The 18,265-nt window shown below is 33.7% G+C and overlaps 1 protein-coding gene across 5 annotated transcripts in view; it reads right to left on the bottom strand.

Moving 5' to 3' along the window:
- Window positions 1-18,265, bottom strand: part of PPP2R5E (protein phosphatase 2 regulatory subunit B'epsilon) — a 170,646-nt gene that overhangs the window by 112,348 nt on the left and 40,033 nt on the right. The gene's annotated exons all lie outside the window — the stretch shown is intronic.

Genomic DNA, 18,265 nt, shown 5'->3' on the forward strand with positions numbered 1-18,265 from the left:
AAGACTAATCAAGACAAAAATATTATTCATGTTTCCTGATAGGAACAATGAAGTCACTAGATAATTCTATAATGAATACACCTATCTCCCAGGGTGATTGTGAATATCAAAAGAAATCCTATTTGTAAAATACATCAGAACCTGGCAGATAGTAAATATTTAATAATCCCAATATTCCATTGTCTTCTTCCTTTTGAAGGAAACCAAAGCTGTCAAGTCCATTAAAAATTGATTGCAAAGAAATCACTGAATGTTACTTCTTCATGACTACCTATTTATGTAATTAGAAAACTGACTGGAAAATTAACTATTCAAATTTGTTTTATATATTACCTGGCCAAATCAATCTCAAGATAAAGGCAAGAGTGGATACATCTTTAGAATTCTTTTAGAACATTTCTAGAACTCTTTAGGCATCTTTAGAACTCTAATTTGCTTAGAATGTTTTTGATTGGGACATTGCAATAAATAAATCTCAAATTACCTCTACATTTATGATATTTATAGAATCTCTTTACTTGATTTTATGTGTGTTGAAATAGAGATGGTTTTTTAAATAGCCACTTCATTTAACAAATGTTTTCTAAATACTGCTTTGGATGTTTGTATAAGAGCAAAGAAACTTTATGTGAGAAGGATCTTAGATATCATCTAAATCTAACCAGAAAGTGCTTAATAAATTAAATACATCATATTTACCTGACGATAAAGTAAAATGAGCAAAGCCTGAGGTTAAGTAATAGTGTATCCTAGGATCAGTCACTACCTAAGTCTACATTTCTTCATCTATAAAAGGGAGATAATTATTTGCACTTCATATTTCATGGGGCTGTTTTGAGGAGCGTTTTGTCCATTTTAAAGTGCTATTATATGACATTATTTTAAAGATGATGAAATAAAAGATCAAAGAGGTAAGTCTGCTAGATTAGATAGACAGACAGACATGTACCATGCCTCCTCTCTCCCAATACAGATGATTTCTGACAATGTAGCTTCACTTTGAGGCAAAAGAATTTGAAACATGTTGAAAATATAGGAGATGGGATTGTTTAACAAGAAGAAAACAAAACTATAAACTTGGAGGTGGGGAGGATATGATCACTATGGTCAAAGAGCTTCCATGTGCAAGAAAGATTGGACTTATGTTCTCAAAGAGAAAAATGAAGAACAGTGGGTAGAAACTATAAAGAGGAAGAAAGGGAAAAATCATTGACAATGAATATAAGTGACTATAAAGAGGAAGGTTTAGGGTTGGTATCAGGGAAAAAAATTCTAATAATTAGAACTGTCTAAAAGCTGAGTAGCTGGTCGATGTTTGAGATCTGTGCATATGTGCAATCTATGCAGCTCAGTTCCATTATGTACTGTATTCCATGTATATACATGGTTTCTCACAGATAAAATCATGCATAAACAAATTCAAAATATATCTTATGCTCAAATTGTTCCCTGATATATCAACAGTATTAAAACAAATTTAAGTTTAAGAACAAGTGACTATGACCAAGTACAATTCTAGAACTTTTATGATGAAGCAAAAAAATACCCCATTAATTGATAAACAAATTAAAGACTCAAGATACAAATTGATAAATATGTTTTTGGACACAATCAATATGGTAAATTTTTCTTCACTTTGTACATACTTACATTGTATTTTGTACGTATTACAAGGGTCTTTTTTTGGTCTATGTGTATGGAGAAAATGGAAGGAATGGAGGGATTAAAGGGAGGGCAAAAGAGGAGGAGAGAGAGAAGGGAGGAGACAAAAAGGGGAAGGAAAGGAGGGGTCAAGGGAGAATGGAGAAAATGGGAAGAGGAAGGATGGGTCAATGAAACATTTCTTAAAATTGTATAAAAAGGAAGAGAAGGTAAGAAGGAAACCCAGATAATCAGGAAAGCTCTGAAAGTTGCATGCTTACTTTATTAATATGTGAACTGTATGGAACGAGATTTAGGGTCTCAAATATACTTCTCTTTTGTTTTTGTTCTACTTTGTAAATTGAAATGCTCATTTTATATAATGTTAGGTTTGTGTTGTTTTGGGGGGTTTTTTGGGGGGGAAAGAGGTGTTGGAAAAAATTAGCTTCAGACATCTACAGGAACCTCTAAATAACCAAATACAAGTTAATTTGTTTACTGTGGCCTTGAAATGAACCTACAAACAGAAAAGATGAAGTACTTGCTATACCTGAAAAAGTTATATTGACTAATATTACTACAGTTCACAAAAGAAAGCTCTGCTTTGGACAAACTTTTCTTTAAATTTTCTCTAAAGCAGTAAAATATTTCTGAACTAAAAGTACTCTTAATTTCCTTAAATACCCCTTGTTTTGGTAAAACTATGCAGAACAGAACATCTTTTCCTTTCACACAACTTCAACCTGATTTCTCTCATAGACACAGTAAAAAATAGGCTATTTAAAAGAATATAGTGGTTAATACCAAGCTATAAGAAAAAAGAAATCTAAAACCTCTTTACTGTTTATTTCCAATTTTTATATGGAGAAAACAAGCTATAGATTTTAAAGATCTTTTCACTTTTTATAACACATAACTCTTAGTTCATTTGTTGGAATCTTGTGTGTCTCCACATAATAGCAAATTGATAGAGCCCTCCCCAAAAAAATGCTTAGGAAAATGTGTTTATTTTTATTCCTCTCTCAACTTTCTCTCCCCTATCACATATAAAACATTTCCACTAAGTAATATTTTCTCTGTGACAAAACAGAAACATTTGCACAAATGGTGGGTTCCCTTACATTTGCCAAACAATTAAAATAATCAAGGCATCATGTATGGTACATGAAATATTAGGTTTGCAACCTGCTATACCACTACTGACTATACCACTGTACTGGCTATGTGATCCTTCTTTATCCCTATGAGCCTCTGTTTCCTCTTGTATAAAATGGGGGTTTTAACACCTCTAATAATTTCACACAATTATTGTGATGCTCAAATGAAAAGTTATACTGTTCCATAAATCTTAAAGTAAAACATAAGTTATTATTGCTGATATGTTCTGGGAAAATAAGTATATGAATAATCAATAATTTTTCTTACTGGTGTGAAAAAATTAAATAATATAAAAATTCCTTAAAGACCATGACTTTTCATCCCAGAATCTCAAGTCAGAAGGAATTTCAGAGGTGATTTAGCAACATCTGCAGCAATATAAGAATTCTCTTTATAACACTCCAGATAAGGAGCTAACCTGGAAGACCTAACCAACTACTTCTGGAAGCAATCTATTCCACTTTGGAACAGTTCAATCTGTTAGGAAATTTCCCTTTTTTTTAATCAAACTTAGCTTTGACTTCGAAATTTCTGTCTCCATTGCTCCTTGGACGTTTGGTTCTGGAACCAAGCTAAACAAATCAATCTCTCTTTCACATGGCGAGTCTTAGGAAAATATGCACTGACAGAAAACAATATAAAATTTTAAGGTTTGGAAGTCTTGAGAGATTAATTCATCTAGTTACCCACAACTGTTATGTATGACTACTTAAGTAAACTAGTTAGTCCAAGATTGCGCAAAAGTTTTAGTGAAGATTTAAAGGCATCAGAGCTTCCATTATTACTTTAGCATTATTATACACATCTCACAAGTACATAGCACTCAAGAGTTACCATTTTAAATGCTTTCCTCACACAAAAGAATACACACACACACACACACATATATTTTACCTTCCAGCTAAAAGTCCATGGTTATATCCCCAGAGGTTCACTTTTACTGTAAAAATTTAAGACAGATGTTACTTGCCCTCAAATAGCTGCATTATAATGAGATTTATTTGTTTCTACAACAAAAGTTTTATTTAGAAAAGAGCTTACTAACTCATAAAATTCATAAAAATTCATAAATACACGATCTCATAAAATCTCAATCTACCAAACGAAGAAATCAGAGAAATAATCTGTCTAGTATAACTAACAGTTAGCTATAAAGCTGGTATCTAAATACATTCCCCCCCACCCCACTAATTTCCAAGTGATGCTCAAAATTTGACATATATAGTTCAACTGTGAAAATAGCCAATACCCCGAATGACTAAGCCTTTGCTTAGAAAATAAAACAAAACTATGTAAGCCCAGTGTGCATCAGGCTGAAGAACTAAAATGAATATCAGCATGTGGAACTAAAATGAATTTCCTGTGTTCCACTTTTTTTTAATACTCTGCTTCATACTTGTCCAGAACACTTACATGTGTATTAGAAGCAGCTACTATTCCTTCTCCAGCTTAGCATTAAAATTATCAAGATAAGGATGGTTGGAAGATAGAGTACAGTCTCCCTCCCTTCTTTGCAGAGGTAAGGAGAAGACTAAAGACATAGATCATTTCATATATTTTCTAACTTGGTAGACATGTTCATTAGTTTAGCTGAAATGCTTTTTTTTTCTGCTTTTGTTTTTATTCTTGTTATAAGGGATAACTTAGCGGGCAGGGATCAGCAAAGATATATTCAGAAATGAATGTAATATAATAGCAATAATAAAACTTTTTTAAAGAATTCAAAGCACTAGCTTGGCAAATATGGCCAAATATTTTTGGTAGCTCTAACATATTTGGGGGAAAGGTGTAATGGAATTCCTATTTTGGGGAAGCTCTTTATATTTGTGTTTTTAATACTCCTCACATTACTAATTAGTTTACCAAGATTCAAAACTTTTAAATAAAACAAGAAACAAATGTAAAATAAGATGCAAACAAATCCTGACAGAGTTTGCTAAAAAAAAAAAAAAAAAAAACCTACTACTCACATATTCATCCTCTATCTCATCACCTAATTTCTTTTTTAAATAATTATTATGGGAGTCAAACAAAAATGGCAAAAAAATAGCATCTACTCATCTGAGTTCTCCCCCAAAATGCTCCAAATACCTTTAAATACTGTCATAAAACAATTCCTGAAGCAGCAGAACCCACAAAAGTACAGAGTGAGACAACTTAGAAGGTCAGCAGAAAAAGAAAGGTGATGGATATATGAGAATGAAGCACAATCCAACACAGGCCAAGCTAGCACAGACTTAACCCCAGCAAAACCAGAAGCAGGTTTTGCAAGCCACTGAATCAGCAGTGAGTAGCACCTGGTTCTGTAGCTCTCAGTCCTACAGACAGTAAAAGAATTGCCCAAATGATCAGGAGATCAGAAGGGTCTTTTTGCTAGTACTGTGTCAGAACTCTGTTGCTTTGCCCATAATCAAATCCAAATCACAGTCCCAGGTGGTAGTTCTGGGTAGCAGTCTCAAAGGGAAGAAAAGCACAGAGCTTGTACCCACAATGGAGCTGTGACTCTCCCTAAATTCCAGACCAAAAAAGAAGGCTTGTGGTTGTTCACAAATGAGAGCACAGGCCAGATGAGTAGTAAACACACTTCTTCTCTGATCATATTTCTTAGGAAGAACTGAATACTTACAGGTATCCCTAGAAGCATCTTTGAAAACAGCTGCACTTTTAAACCCTGAGCTTGGAACAGGAAGAAGAGCCCTACTTTAATAAAGAGTTAAAAGTCAAATAAAAGGCTGGGAAAACGAGCAAACAACAGAAAAAACATTCTGATCATGGAAATTTATTATGGTGACAGGGAAAATCAAAACACATACTCAGAAGAAGATAACAAAGCTCCTATATCAAAAGCCTCCAAGAAAACTATGAATCAGTCTCAGGCCATGGAAGAGCTCAGAATGGATTTTGAAAATCAATAAGCAAAGTAGAGGAAAAAATGGGAAGAGAAATAAGTAATGCAAGAAAATCATGAAAAACGAGTCAACATCTTGACAAAGGAGGCACCAAAAAATACTGAGGTAAATAACATCTTAAAAAACAGACTAGACCAAACGGTAAAAAAAAATAAAATAATAAACTAAAAAGGTATAAAAAGCCAATAAGGAGAATGCCTTAAAAGGCAGAATTGGCCAAATGGAAAAAGAGGCACAAAAACATCACGGAAGAAAAAAAATTCCCTTAAAAGTAAAATTGACTAAATGGAAAAAGAAATTCAAAAGCTCACTGAAGAAAATAATTCTTTAAAAATTAAAATTGAGCAAATGGAAGCTAATGACAACTTTATGAGAAATCAAGAAACAATAAAAATCAAAAGAATGAAATAACAAGACAATGTGAATATCTCACTGGAAAACAACTGACCTGGAAAACAGATCCAAGAGAGGAAAGTAGTATGATCAAAAAAGAGTCTACACATCAACTTTGAAGGTATTATCAAGTAAACCTGCCCTGATATTCTAAAAACAGAGGTAAAAGAATAATTGTGAGAAATCCACTAATCACCACCTGAAAGAGATCATAAAATGAAAACTTTCAGGAATTTTATAGTCAAATTCCCAGATTAAGGAGAAAATATTGCAAACAGCCAGAAAGAATCAATTCAAGTATTGTAGCGTCCCAGTCGAGATAACATAAGATTCGTAGTTTCTACATTAAAGAATCAGAGGGCTTGGAACCTAATATTGGGGGGGTGGGGGGGTATTGGACTACAATCAAGAATCACCTATCCAACAAAACTAAGTATTATCCTTCAAGAGGGAAAATGGATGCTCAATGAAACAGAGAACTTTCTAACATTCTTGTTGAAAAGACCAGAGCTGATGAGTTGAGTTGAAGTGAGCAGAATTAGGAGAACAGTGTACATAATAACAGGAAGATTATGTGATGATCAACTACACTGGACTTTGCTCTTCTTACCAATGCAGTGATTTGATATAAGGCAACTCAATAGATTTGGAATAGAAAATACCACCTCCACCCATAAAGATAACTAAGGAGACTAAAGGTAGATCAATGCATATATATTTCTACCTTTTGTTGTTGTTGTTAGGTTATTTCCTTTTTCTTTCTCATTTTTTTTCTTTTTTATTTGATTTTTCTTATACAATATGACAAATATGGAAATATATTTAAAAGGACTGCACATGCTTAACCTATATCAGATTGTTTACTGTCTTGGGGAGAGGGAAAGGAGAAAAAATTTGAAACAAAAGTCTTACAAAAATGAATGTTGAAAACTATCTTTACATGTATTTGGAAAAATAAAATACTACTGAGGAAAAAAAAAAGACCAGAGCTGAAAAGAAAATCTGACTTTCAAATATAAGACAAAGAGAAACAGAAAAAGGAAATCATAAAAGACTTAATAAGATTAAACTGTTTACAATCCTATATAGGAAGATGATACTTCTAATTCATAAGAATTTTCTCATTATTAGTGCAGTTAGAAATACATACACACACACACACACACACACACACACACACACAGGGCTCAGGTGTAAGTTGAATATGCACGGATATTATCTAAATACTTAAAGTAAGGGGAGAGAGGAACCTATTGGGAGAAAAGGAAAGGGAAAGGTTGAATGAAGTAAATTATCTCACATAAAATAAGTAAGAAAAAGCTTTTAAAGTGGAGGAGAAGGAGGGGGAGTTAAAAGGGAATGAGTGAATCTTACTCACATTAGAATTGGCTCAGAAAAGGGATAGCATACACACTCAGTTGGGGATAGAAATCTGTCTTACTCTACAGGAAATAGTGGGGGATGACAGAAGGGAAGGCAGATTGAGGGAAGAGTATAATCAGAGGCAAAATACTTTGGAAGTAAAGGGAGAGAGAATAAACTGAGGTAAAATAGGATGGATGGAAAATACAATTAGCAATATTAAATGTAAAAGAAAATTGAAACAAGTTTCGCTGATAAAGGCCTCTTTTCTCAAGCACTTGGATAATGGAGTCAAATTTACAAAAAAGTCACTTCCCAAATGATAAATGATCAAAAGAAATGAACAGTTTTCAGATGAAGTAATAGCCATATGAAAAAATGATCTAACTCACGATTATTTGGATAAGTACATTTTAAAATAATTCTGAAATAATACATCTCAATACCTATTGATTGGCTAATAGGACAGAAAAGGAGAATAATAAATATTGGAGATGTGGGAAAAATGAGAAATTCATGCTCCATAGATGGACTTGTGAACTGATTCAACTATTCTGTAGAGCAATTTGAAACTATGCCCAAAGGGCCATAAAATGCATATCCTTTGACCTAGTAATACCACTACTAGATCTGTATCCCAAAAGAGCTTTAAAAAAAAAGGGGGAGGGAGGGGAGAAGAGGTCCACATGTATAAAAATATTTATAGCAGCTATTTACTGGTGGCAAAGAATAGAAACTGAAGAGATGTCCATTAATTGAGGAATGGCTGGACAAATTATGATATGTGATTATGTGGTAGGTGATTATGTGGTATGTGATTGTGATGGAATACTATTGTGCCATAAGAAATGATGAGCAGGATATCTCAGAAAAACTTGGAAAGACTTACATAATGGCAATAGTATAAGATGATCAGCTGTGAATGGCTTAGCTTTCTTAACAAAACAACACTGAAGGCCTCATGATGAAAAATGCTATCCATACTCAGAGAAAAGAACTGATGATCTGAATATAGATTAAAGCATACTTTTAACTTTATTTTTCTAGAGGTTTTTTTTGTTTATTTGTTTTGGTTTATTTTCTGGCTATGTTTTCCCTCACAATAAAGCTAATATGGAAATGTTTTACATGTATAACATATGAAATTGCTTGTCTTCTCAAGGAGGGACTTCAGAAGGGAAATGATTTGGAATTCAAAGTTTTAAAAAAGAAAGTTTAAAATTCTAGGGAAAAATAAAATATTAAGTAATTTTTGAAATTAAAAATTTTGTCTCGTTTGTAAAAGAAGCAAACAAAATGAAGGAGATATGAAACCTGACCTCAAATTTAGCCTCAGACACTTACTGTATTGGCCCTGGACAAGTCACTTAACCCTGTTTGTCTCAGTTTCCTCATCTGTAAAATGAGCTGGAGAAAGAAATGGCAAGTCACTCTAGAATTTTTGCCAAGAAAACCCCAAATGGGTTCACATAATTGGACAGTAAAAACTAAAAGTTACAAATATAGTAACTACAAATACTGTTTCATAAATGAATATTTTTCCCCTTTCATAAATGTCTTTAACATGTGTCTTTAGTAAAAGAATAACAAGGTCAAAGAATAGGATCAGTTTATAATCATTTAATCATAATTCATTCAATTGTCTTGGGTTTACTCTGTATATAGAAAGTGATATACCAGTGTTTCCATGGCAGTTTCAGCCTCAGGTCTCACCCCATTTTCAAGCCCTTACCAACATTTGCTTCCCTTGCCCACATTATCCCTTCTCATTTATGATTTCATTGCTTTTGCCCTCAGATTTTAAGAGTTTCCCCCCAAAATTCTCCCCACTCTGTAAAGCAGTAATTCTTTTTTTCTTTTTCTTTCTTTCTTTTTTTTTTTTTTTTTTGGCTGAGGCAATTGGAGTTAAGTGACTTGCCCAAGATCACACAGCTAGGAAGTGTTAATTATCTGAGGCTGGATTTGAATTCATGTCCTTTTGATTTCAGGGCTGGTGATGTCACAGACCAGCTAACCAAATTAATGTTCCATTTTCACATCAATAAAAAAATCAGAATATACTTATAATCCTTCCCTCAATTGCCCATATCTTCTCAGACATATCAATGGATGTGTGTTCTCATTAATGTAAATATTACCTTTACCACAGACCAAAACCCTCCCACTCTTACTCTGTATAATTCTTGTCTACATCCTTCCATTAATTCCCATTAAGGGATCTATCCAATGAATTATAAGGCTCTTCTCTAGTTCTTTTAATAACTTGTGAATCTCCTAGGGCCATTCTCAGGCTGACTACCTATCTGATATCTCTTGTTCTTCAAGCCTATACTACTTTATTTTCAAGGCATACAGGACTTCAAAGATGTCTTTTAAACTACTTCTAGCATGCCAATCTTCATTGGCTACGCATTTAAGGCCCTCTTATAACCAACAAAATAAAGGAATCAATTATCAAGCTGAAAGAAAAATGGAAGTACATGAGATCACCCCCACCCCAAAATAGAGCACATGGAACCAAGAGAACTTATGATTCTTTGGCCTCTGAAACTTTGAGAACTCCCATCAAGAGGAAAAAAAAGTATAGTCTTTATAATGACATTTACCACCTCTGAAAAATTATTGCAAATTTATTTTTGGCAGATTTAATAGCAACTTGACTGAAATTATGTGTTCTATAAGATTAGAGATAGTAAAAATTATGTTGTGACAAGGAGAAATAGATAATCCCACATTTTCCAGCTGGGGTCCTATTCCTAAGAAATTTTTATTATAATGGCTTCTTTCCCAAACTCTTTTTTTTCTCAAGTAAAGCCCTATTTCTATTGGTGACATAGGAAATTTTGATGAAACAGAATGGAATCTTAGAAAAGCTTTTCTTTCAACAGAAAAGAAAATGCCAATATTTTGGCTTGAACAAAAGTTCCTAGAATGGTCGTGAAAATAATTATTAAAATATACTCATTTTAGCAATGTGAAAAGAATATGATAATTTTAAAGGGTAATTCTAGCAATGTAATGACTAAAAACATTGATCTGGGTTTTCCCAGTCTCTTTACTTATAATTCAAGGAAAACATTCATATACACCTTTAGTTTCTTTTTGTACTGGTCAACTGCAAACTTGAGAAATGCATCCGGGATAATTTCTTTAGACTCTACCTATCTAATCACTGCTTTATTTTATAACCATTATTTTTAATTTAACCTCCTTAAATTCTCTTATTTTTAATCATTTGTTTAATCTAAATGACAGGTATTTCTTATGCTAAAATCCAAAGGAGAAATTTCAAAAGTTGCATCCACTCTGAACAACAAAGTGCCAGAACATAGCACTCTTTCTTTCCACCTCTTTCTGCCTTTCTCACTTCTGATTTAATCATGCAAGAAGTAGGGAGTATTAGCAGCCACAGTGCGAGTCTCAATGAACACTAATGGAAACCAGAGATATCTATTTGTCACTATCATTTCAGAACATTGGCAAAATGAAAGGCAGCCTGGCATGTAGCAGTAAGAAGTGATGTGGGCCTATTTAAACAAAGCAATCAAGCAGCTTGCCAAGCCAAGAAGTAGAGCTACAAGCCAAAGAGGAACCTGAAAACTGACGCTACAGCTATTCAGTGAGTCTCTTCACAAGGATTCAATGCTTTTAGAAAAGACAGATGGACATGTCTAGACCCTAAATAGAAAGCCTATCATTAATGTCACCTTTAGATATGGATGCCAGCAACCTAGAACATTCTGAAGGCATTTAACAGAACAATTTCAAAATGATATATTAGATTGATATAAAAAAACAATTTTTTGCATATATTTTTACCATTTTTAACATATACTGGATTACTTGCCATCTAGGAGAGGGGATGGGGGGAAGAGGAAGAGAAATTGTAACACAAGGCTTTGCAAAGGTTAATGCTGAAAAATTATCTATGCATATCTTTTGAAAATTAAAAAGCTTTAATAAAAACTTTTAATTGAAAATAAAAATAAAAAGAGGTTATGTTTTACCCCAAAATATGACGTGTAGAAAAACCTTAATATTTCAACTTAAGCTTTTACATTTTTTTCAAAGCTCTCATTTCAAGGCAATAACCTACATTCAGACCAATGCAGTAGTTCCTCTTCCTTGGTTCATTTAGGCAGGAGTTTCCTTCATGAACATTTTCATTTCTTTCCATCCAATTTTTTTTTTTTGCCAGCTTAAAAAATACATCATGATAAATTATTCACAGCTTTATAGTTCCTAAGGTGTCCTCCAAATTATTTGTCTAAATTAATAACACTAAAAGTATCTTATTAAAGTATTATATATATTATATATTAAAGTATTAAAAGTAGGGACACCTATACATAAAGTGTCAGACTTTTGCTGCATTAGTTGCATTGAACTGTTCTTTCTACTTTTTTATTCTTTATTAAAAGAGATAGTTCTTTGGAGAAAATGATTCACATACAAAGACAATTATAGGAAACAATTACAGCATAAAAGAATGCTATGCAGAGTCAAGGAGAGTAGGTCATTGCAAACTTGAGAGCACGACAGGCTTCCTGAAGGTTGTGGCATTCTGTGTTGGATTTTAAGCAGAGAAGCCAATCTTTCTCGTTCCTAAGTATGTAGACATACACAATGCAAATGGAAACACAGCATCAGGTCCTTACAGATAAGTGAGAACTCTGACCTACAACAGCTCTAATTTATCTGCTCTTGAAGAAAATGTAACAAACATCTATGAACAAACTCTAACTTCCCTTCTGTTTTTTTATCATACTGTTTTTAACTTTTTTGAAATATTCACTTTAACAAATATATAATATCTATATAATTATATTTCTAAATGTGGGGATAACTTCATAATTTAAAAGTTGGCCATATTTCCTCTTCTTTGAAAGTCAAATATGGAAGAGAAATGGGTTTTCAGACACTTGATTATCACTGTAATTTGGCCTAAGCTAAATAAAAAATCTGATACATTTCTTTGTAGCTATAGAATCCTATCACTAACCATATACTATTACTTTTAATAATAACCATATACTTAATATTCATAATAATTGTTACTGTCATATTTAATGATTAGATCATTTTCCATGGGCTTGTTCAAAGGCAAAAGTGGTCCACAATTAACAGATTAAGGAAGTATCAATAGTTAAGGTAAGAAAACTTATCAAGGCACTGCAGTCCTTTTCAAAATCATAAACACAGTGATTCTGATTAAAATAAAAAATAAATACTCCTTGCTTAGAACCATCATTCACTACTGTGCCACAGGCATTTCACGTGTTTTCATAAATTTGATTAAAGTGTTTTCTAAAATTATACAAATTACTGGTATATACTGTTAGGGGCCAAAACTCTGAAACAAGGATTCATACAAGATGTTAAGTCAGTGGAATTGATGATACAATGGTTATCTAGTTTAGCATGGTGTTTAATAGTTCTCAAAATTCAGTACGATTGATTTAATCTTACAACAAATAATGGTTTCCTAGTGATAAAATGATAAAATGACTGGTTAATACTTAGTATAGAGCATATAAGCTAGGAGCCTCAGCCAAATTCAGAGCTGGGGAAGACAAGCAGACTGGAGGCTGAAGCACAAACCCTTGAACTCAGATTCAATCATCCCATCTCACACTCTGTGGCGGCAGACTTGTCCTCCTGCATTTTCTCCACTGAAATCAAGACTCGGGAAAGCCTTTAAGAAAGCTAACCAGGCCTCAGGAAAGGAGACAAGACTTTGAAAGAGAGAATAAAGGATTTGGACTCTAACCTCTGGCTATTCTTGTGGTGATTATTGTGCTGAAAAGAAGGCTGCCCCAGAGACTTCAGAAAACCGAACAAGAACACTACAATATACTACAGAGTTTTCTTTTGCACCTTAAAATTTGAACTGATGTTTAGAACACACTCTGAGGTTTGCCAAACACTTTGAATACATTAGGTCATCTGATCCTCATAAAAATCTTTTCAAGTAAGCACTAGAAATAATATTTGCCCCATTTTACAAAATAAACCAAAACTCAGAAGATGAACTAGTTTGTCTCTGGCCTGCTCAACTACTAATGTTTGAGATGTGAACTCAAACCTTATGTTCTTTCCACTATAGCATTCTGTATATAACATCTTTTACCCTGTCAATCAAGTGACTGACAAGGATTTATTAAACACTGCTGTATATAAGATATTAAACTAAATTCTGTGAAAAAGAAAAAAGTCTATTATCAAGGTGCTTACATTCTCACTGGAAACAACACACACACACACACACACACACACACACACACACACACACACACACACACACACTTAGACCTTATAAGTCTTAGCTCCTCCATCTCAACATAAAAATTCTAAAAATAGCCAGAACAATCAGGGGGTACTTTCTCCTCCCAGAAACTGAGGATTTGAACTTACTATCCTTGGCCAAATAGGATAAATTCAGCAGAATCAGAGCAAATAGATGTAAGATATAGGGAAGGCAGGTTTCATTTAGCTTAACATTTTTCCTTGTAAAAATTAGCATCATTCTAATAGGCAATAGCTACCTTGGGGAAAAGTCGGATTCTAACTTTCACATAGAATGACTGAATGACCCTTTGTCAGGGATTTTGTAAGATTTCAAACTTTGGGTAGGTTTTGGTCTAAATGACTCCAAGACCCTTTCTGAAATCTGACACAGGACAATACAGATGGTAGCAGAGTAACTTATACAGAAGAAGCTACAAAGGAAATCTGAGAGAAATGCCTGAGAGATTTATTGTAAGATAACCCCACTCTCACCTACTATATTTCTCTTGCCTAAAACCACAATGTTAGGAAGCCTGACACTGATAAAATATCCCATCTGTATATTTCGTGATGTTCCCTAACTAAGATGCCAAGTCAGTCACTATACCTGATGACTATATTAGAAATAAAATTTAGCACTTCTTTTACAATGTTCCTTCATCCCAACCTCTTTATTATTAAGGGTTATTTTGTTTATTCTTCATTCTCCAAGAGGACCAGGACATCAGGGAGATGATGCCATGAAAGACAGCTTATATTATAAAGCTATACTTAAAAATCATCATCTTCACGTGGTTCTTCTAGGTTATAAATTCTGCTAAATGTTGGGCACATTAGTAACAGCCAATGTAGCTACTTAAAAATGAAATTCCCAGGTCACAAAATATCTTAATGAAAACACTTTAACATGTCATCACAGAATTATAAAATCAAAGTATAAAGAGACATTAGAGGTCATCCAATCCAGCCTCTATCTCAATACTACCAAAACTTGAAACTAAACTATGCACCAATTTTAAATTAAACCTCTCTACTTTCAAATGAAATAAAAAGATAACATGCATTGCTTGTGCATTTCACTAGCTTCATATATTAAATAAACCAGCATTATTTAATCAAAAGGAAAGAATGGCCTGTGTCAAATCTGTGGCAAATTAACAAGCATTTGTTGTGAGTCAGGATCCCATATTTTTTCCTATGAGAACACGTCTAAATTACAATAAAATAATATCAACAAATTCCATTTATTCCATTCATATAACTTTCCAAAGTTTATCTAATTAAGAAAGATGTGGAACTATACACATGGAGAACTTACAACTAATCAATCAACAAACATTTATTAAACATTTACTAAGGGACAAGAGCAATGCTACCACTGGTGCTACAAAGAAAGGCAAAAACAATCCCTGTTCTCAAGAGGCTCATATACCAGAAAGGAAAAACATGTAAATAAGTAAGTCACCCAAGATCCATAGGGTAGATGAAAAGCAATGTTAAGAGGGGAAAGCTCTAGTAGAGGCCAATAGTACTCAAAAATAAATTCTAAATGCTACAAATCAACTTTAATGGCAGCTTCAACCGTAACAGTTTTTAAAACATTATTTGTATATGCCATTTTGCAGAAATATGCTTCAAGAAAATTAAAAGAACTTTATCAAATTAAAGACTATACTGTTCACTCTGCAGGTGCCTTATTACAACACTCATACTCATTAATATTAACAGTAAAACAAGTACCTTTGTGTACTTTATGTAATCTGAAATTGAAGAAACTGAAATTTTTTTAAAAGCACACACATAAAAAGAACTGAACAGAATCAAAACATTTATTGAGCACTTAGTACAAGGACATTATGCTGCATGCAGTGGAGGATGAAAAAAGCATGAGATGCTCCTAGCTACTCCCAGGAAGTTTACAATATAATTGAAGAAAAAAAATAGATTTGCAAGACAAAAAGTTAGCACAAGTTAATATTTAAGTACTAAATAAATGGAACAGTGAAAAGTATGAATTACTAGAGGTCAGTTAAGATAGTCAATAAACATTTATTAACTGTCTAATATGTATCAGGTATCGTGTTGTACGGTGGGATTACAAAAAGAAGTAATGATATTCCCTATCCTTGAGAAGCCACAATCTAATGGGGGGAGACAACATAACTACTATGCACAAATAAGCTACATAGAAGATAAATAGGAAATAATCTAGGGAAGGAACTGGAATTAAGGAAGAAATGAGAAAGGTATCCTGTAAGAAAGTGGGATATCAGAGGGAAGTTTAAGGAAACTAGGAAGCTGAGAAAGAGAGAGGAAGCATTCTAGGCAGGGGGCAGGGTGGGTAAAAAAGACCCATCAGCAGATGCAATGTCCTATTTTGTTCTAGTAATAGCAAAGAAAGCCAGTATCACTGAATTAAAGAATGTGTGTATGTGAATGGGGGAATGGGGAGGAGTGCTGAGAGGTGTGGTAGTGTGTGGTTTTGGTGTTTTGTTTTGTTTGTTTTTGGGGGGGAGGGAGCAAGCATGATAGAAGACTGGGAAGGTAGGCCAAGTCATGAAGGACTTTAAATGACAAACAGAACATTTTCTATGTGAATAGTGTAAACGAAAGGAAGCAACTAAAATTTACTGAGTAGGAGTGACATGTTGGATCTACATTTTAAAAAATCATTTTGGCTGTAGGGTGAATCGGTCTGAGGAGAGACTTGTAGCAGATAGACCGACCAGCAGGTTACTGTAGCACAGGTGTGAGGTGATGAGGGCCTCCCTCTCCCCCACCCACCCTGCACTGAGGTGCAGCAGGTGGAGAAGAAAGAAGAGGGCATTCATTAATAACGGAAAATCAACAGATTAGATATGGCATATGAGAGAAAGTGAGGGGTCAAGCATGACAATTTAGGTTGTAAGACCAAGAAGGGGTAAGGTTCTTGACTATAAGAGAGAACATGGGAGAAATTTCTGTGGGCTGCAGATAATCAAGTTAGGAAACACAGAGGAAGTAAAATCTGGATTAGATTTCAGGCAGAAGAGAAAGCACTCAAGGCAAGGAAATGAGAGCTTAGTAACCAACAATAATATATTCAAGGCTATAGTGAACAGTTAAGTGTGGCAGGCATAGATGATGCACACTGGGAAATACAGAGAGATCAAATTAAAGTCAAATAGATTGTGGAAGATCTTGAATGCTAGCTTAGGAAATTAAATTTGTAGGCAATGGAGAACCGTGGGAAGATTTTTGGACACAAGAATGACAATTAAAATGGTAAAACAAAATGTCTAAATTACATTTTATGTACTGTACTTTTAAAAGATACTGTTTTAAATCTAAACTTTTGGAGGGAAAAAAATTGTCTAATCATAGTTTACCAGTTTGATGTATAGAAATAATATATTTTTCACTTGAAAAACTCATTTATCTACTACAATTTACAAAGTATCTTCCTCTTAACAACTCTAAAACTGGACAAGTATTCTTTCCATTTTAGAAATGAAAAAAAATGAGGTTGTAAGGGTGAATCTACATAAGAGGGCTAGAAAGTAAGTGGGGGAAAAAATCTTAAGTCAAACCAAAAGAATGCTAAGAAGATTTTTCCTCAAAAGGCAACCATTGGTTGGAAAATGCTGAGGTCTGGATTTATTAAGTAATACCAAGTTTACATGTCAATTATCACAGACTAAGGAAGGCTCTTTTCCAAAAGCTTTTAAATAGACTACTCTAAAATATTTACCATTTTTCTTCTTGTGAATGGCAACAGTATGATGTAGTGAAATGACTGCTGGATTGGGAGATGACCTAGGTTCAAGTAATGGCTCTGTCACTAATTGTGAACAAGCTAATTAATTTCTTTTGAGTCTCAGTATCCTCATCTGGAAAACTGGAGATAATGACAATACTTAGAAAGTTTGTGGTAAGGAAAGAACTTTAATTTGTAAAACAGAGAAATGTGGGCTCCTACCTAGGTATCATAATAGGCAGGCAAAGATTTATTATCAAAATTGAATGTTGATGATAAATGAAATTTATTGTGAATGAAATGAAAATACAGTATGTACATATTTTTTTTTAAAAGTTAAAAAGACTGAAGTAATCAGAATATTCAACTTGGAAGTATATTCTACCTCTGTCATCCAGTACTACAAAAAATGTCTAATCACTCTCTCACATGAGAGCTCTTCATAAATCTGAAACTAACACCACCACCACCCTTTTTTTTGGCTGAGGCAACTGGGGTTAAGTGACTTGCCTAGGGTCACACAGCTAGGAAGTGTTAAGTCACATTTGAATTCAGGTGCTCCTAACTTCAGGAGTGGGGCTCTATCCACTGCACCACCTAGCTTGCCCCCCAAGATTTTTCTCAATAGAATTTTAAGTTGAACATCATAACACTTTTCAACCTAAGATCTAAAAGGACAACAAAAGTACTTTCAAATACATAGGATCCTAGAAATAAAAAGTACGCTGGGATTCATTTACTCTAATCTATACCTAAAACACAAATCCAGTCCACAATA

This window comes from Antechinus flavipes, chromosome 2 (assembly GCF_016432865.1).
Source record: "Antechinus flavipes isolate AdamAnt ecotype Samford, QLD, Australia chromosome 2, AdamAnt_v2, whole genome shotgun sequence".
NCBI lineage: Eukaryota > Metazoa > Chordata > Mammalia > Dasyuromorphia > Dasyuridae > Antechinus > Antechinus flavipes.